Below are 4,273 nucleotides of genomic sequence, written 5' to 3'. Positions count from 1 at the left end.
GAATCTCAATCATGTAAGGCAGCTCATGAGATCATTGTATTGAAGTACATAGGAAGAGAGATGAACCACATAGCTACCGGTACAGCCCTTAGCCTCGATGGAGAACTACTCCCTCCTCATGGGAGACAGCAGCGGTGATGAAGATGGCGGTGGTGTCGATGGAGGAGCCTTCCGGGGGCACTTCCTCGTCCCGGCGGCGTGCCGGAACAGAGACTCCTGTCCCCCAGATCTTGGCTTCGCGATGGCGGCGGCTCTGGAAGGTTTCTCGTACCGTGGCTTTTCCGTGTCGAAGACTTAGGTCAGGGGCTTCTTATAGGCGAAGAGGCGGCGGCAGAAGGGGTCTGGGGCCACCAGACACTAGGGCGGCGCGCCCCCTGGGCCGCGCCGCCACCATGTGTGGGCCCCCTGTGGCCCCTCTCTGGCGGCTCTCGGGTGTTCTGGAAGGTTCGTCCAATTTTAAGACTCTGGGCGTTGATTTCGTCCAATTCCGAGAATATTTCCTTACTAGGATTTCTGAAACCAAAAACAGCAGAAAACAAGAACTGGCACTTCGGCATCTCGTCAATAGGTTAGTTCCGGAAAACGCATAAAATTATCATAAAGTGTGAACAAAACATGTAGGTACTATCATAAAACAAGCATGGAACATAAGAAATTATCGATACGTCGGAGACGTATCAGCGCCTGCGAGAATTACGACGGAGGGAGCCCGTGTAAGAGGTTGTGTTGCGGCAGGACTCGCTGGTGACGGATCTTAGGGGAGCAGGATGAGGGGGGCCGCGGCAGGGCCACAACTGTGGCGGGAGGAGGAAGAGGTGGCCGAGCTTGGCAGGGGCTACTCAGCAATGCGTACGGCCGCTGCAGCGAGGTATGTGCCTGTTACGCCCAGACCGTACCTTTGTGAGTGTATCTGGCAACAAAAATTACGCACCTGGATGCGCCCGCTTCACCTTTCTCTCCTCATGCCAAGAAGAAAGAGCACTCTGTACAATCCTCGAGGGAATCACCTCAGCAACTAGCTCCTACAGTAGTTTGATGATTATCATGTCGTGCTACAGTATGCCAGCTTAATCCATTATCCAGAATATTTTGTATGTTTGTCTAAATAACAAACAGATATTTTACACCTCAACTTGTAGGAGATCAGATGTTTTCTGATTTGCATTGAAGATGAGCCAAAACTGATTGCTATCTTCACCATGTAGCTTCCTGAGAATGCGAGGACTCAATGTATTTAAGGCAAAACAGATGTTCTTGAATATGCTGAAATGGCGTCAATATTGTGTTTGTTAATGCCATTGCAAAGGTATGACATGGTTCTTGCTTGTAAATATTGTTGTGGTTGTGGGTCCAACTTTGATTAAGCAAACATTGCACATATCTTTATCCACGTGTTGGTTTCTTATATAGTTCATCTAGGATAAATTCTTTATTGATGAATCTTTGATATAATTCAACTTGTTTTCTATGTTACCCCCTTTTTCCACAACTACTACAGGCTGAGTGAAGGCCTGGCGCAGGTTCCCGGAATGACAGTGATGATCCAGAGCATCCGTTAGACCTGTGACGTGAGGCTACCATAGGCATCAGCAAGGTAATACTCTAAATTTTCCTTTCGGATATTCCTATTTGTACTCAGTTATCTTTAACAGTTAATGGTGGATTAAAAACATCTATGTGCAGATTATACCTGCCTAATTTTATGTGCAAGCAGCGCCATCAGCAGTTGTCTCGCGCTCTCACGCTGTCATTTGTGAGTATTGTTTCAGTCAGTATGTTTCAGTGGCTATCACTTTCAGCCTCGTTAGTTTTTGTGTGTTCTGCTCTTGGATATGTAAAATAAAGACCCTTTGCAGTAGATGGGAAGTAGATAACTTCAGAGGAGCAGCAATGGTAAAGAAACTGTAGAATATGAAGATACTACCGATTTTTCTCCTTTTGTTTCAGATTCGATTGTACTGCATCTAGGCTTGTATTTATGTTTTCCTGTTCTCTCGCAGAATACGTTATGTCTCCATGTGTTACTGCAAATCAGGTATTTTCCTTTCTTTCTTTTGTTGCATCTCTAGGCTCACAGTTCTATTTTTACCTTTCTCTCTGGGTAAGTAGTAGTGATTTTAGTAGAAAATAATATGTTGAACATGAAATATTGTGCTTTCAGTTAAAGAACTAATATAGAAGATTATAGATATATTAGTTAATCCCCTATTAGTTTCTTGGATTGACGAATCATCCAGGCATCATGCTAGATGGTAAAACAAAAGGATTTTTACATGCATGTTCATCTGATCTGCCTTGAAGTGATTATTTCCCACCTTGTTTTATCTCACGACCAATTATATTATATTTACTATGTTACATCAAAGTAGATCCTTCTGTTTAACATCGACCATCTCTATTTAATCCCCCAATAGGTCAAGCTATGCAAACTAGCCAGTACCTTCTCAGTTGGCAAGTTTTAAAAGGTAGGATGCTATGGGAAATTGAGGTGTGTGCCCAGATAAAACATAATGTGTGGGGTTTTTTACCATGTTGTATAGATTTGGTCCAACTGTCTGGTCTCTTTGATTGAATTAAAGTTTAATTGTGACATTGGAGATTCGCTAACCTATTACTTTGATGATTTTATTTGCTATTGAAATCTCAAAATTTTATATGGAAAGTTGATAAGTGAAACAAATATAATACAAGCCTTGATCTCCACAAATTTCATGTTATTTGCATGTGTCTTCTGTCTTGGCATGTTATTTACTTTATTTTTACTCGAAATCTCTACCCGTGTGCAATGCTAAAAATATTTTAGCAACTATAACGTGTTTTAGGATTTGCTAAATAGTTATGCTACATGTGTGCACATAGGCTGTTTGTGCAAAGGCCCCGATAAATACTACTCCGAGAAGATGATTTGTTTGTGCATTTATTTTGTTTGATAGGGCATGTTTTTCATTATGGATCTTTACAAAAGTCTGATGACTGTAAATGAAATGAATTAGAGATGGATGTCGCCGCTATCATGAGATCGGCGTTTGGGGCTACCTCAACAGCGTTGTTGATCTGCAGGTTCGTCTCCCTCTCTCTGTTTTCATGTGTGTGTGTGCATGTGTGTTGGGAGACGATCCCCTTCTTCCTTCAGCAGCTCAGAAAGTAGTATGACCATGTTAGTTGGGATAAAATGCTAGAGTGACAATGCTGATGCAGCCTCAGACCACCACAAAAGATATAGGTACCATGTGCTAGACCTATTTCTTGAATTTTGCTTAAAAAATTGTATGACCTGTGATGGTTGTGATTTGTTCATGCTTGCTTTGTACTACGGATTCATGGTAAAAAGTTGTACATGCACAAATATATACGCCTACCCATTATAAACTGAACTTGGCACATGATAACTTCTCATCACACAAAAATTTCTCCTTTATCAAAGGTCTGTGGTAGTATTTTAAATGTAACCGACTTACTGTTGAGTTCATATATTTAAAAAACTGCCGAATGCTTATTTTATCAACTAAATAGGAAGTTGCAAAGATGATATTTAGGATGTAGAAGACCATCCTGACGGTTAACAGTGTGAAATGTTTCTTATGCTCGAATTTGTTTGCATGTGCTATCCATTATTCCCTTTTCATATTTCTTTTATAAGATAGGTTCCCACTTCCTATCCTTGCCATATATACATGTCATATAGATATACATCTGCCAATGCTTTATATCTACTACTATGTTTTTTGTATATGATCTGTAGCTCTTGGTTAATATTTTATTTACTTATGTATGTACTCCATCCGGTCCAAAAAAAGAGTCGAAAAAGGATTTTTGCAAAACAACCCTCGAGTTTTTTCCTTCGTCAACCCGCACTCCCGAATCGTGTGCGGTCGTCACCCGCACGAAACCCTCACCCGGTCACCCCACTCGCACCTGCAAGCCGCTCGCTCTGCCCCTTGCCTCGCGTCGCCGCCAAGCTCCCCTCGCCGTGCCCCCCTCGCTACGCCGCGCCACCTTCCCTCACCTCGCCAAGCTCCCCTCCACCTTCCATCGCCTCGGCGCGAGCCCTCATCCACCAAAAAGCTTGACTTTTATCCAAGCCGGCGACGAATCGCCGAATCCGGGGCCGGCGAGGCCTGATCTGCTGACTGCGAGGCTGGATGAGCTGGATCCGTTGGTCGCGAGGCCAGGCACACCGGATCCTTCTCCCACGACGACAAAGGCGGCGCCGATCGCCCACTAGCCATGGCTGCGCGTCGGGTCTGTTCGCCGGCGCGAGCATGCGTCTGTG

The 4,273-nt window shown here is 43.7% G+C and overlaps 2 long non-coding RNA genes across 2 annotated transcripts; both read left to right on the top strand.

Moving 5' to 3' along the window:
• Positions 1 to 721: 721 nt before the first annotated feature.
• On the top strand, positions 722 to 1,855 carry LOC127306957 (uncharacterized). Its single transcript, XR_007854994.2, has 4 exons — positions 722 to 868; positions 1,206 to 1,306; positions 1,499 to 1,594; positions 1,684 to 1,855. It is a non-coding gene; the product is annotated as an uncharacterized lncRNA (long non-coding RNA).
• Positions 1,856 to 1,887: 32 nt separating this feature from the next.
• On the top strand, positions 1,888 to 3,988 carry LOC139832839 (uncharacterized). The gene is made up of 3 exons (XR_011747442.1): positions 1,888 to 3,060; positions 3,137 to 3,223; positions 3,798 to 3,988. It is a non-coding gene; the product is annotated as an uncharacterized lncRNA (long non-coding RNA).
• Positions 3,989 to 4,273: the final 285 nt, after the last annotated feature.

Source organism: Lolium perenne, chromosome 6, assembly GCF_019359855.2.
Source record: "Lolium perenne isolate Kyuss_39 chromosome 6, Kyuss_2.0, whole genome shotgun sequence".
Classification (NCBI taxonomy): domain Eukaryota; kingdom Viridiplantae; phylum Streptophyta; class Magnoliopsida; order Poales; family Poaceae; genus Lolium; species Lolium perenne.
Note: the sequence above shows the minus strand (reverse complement) of the source record. Positions and strands in the feature narration are given on the sequence as shown.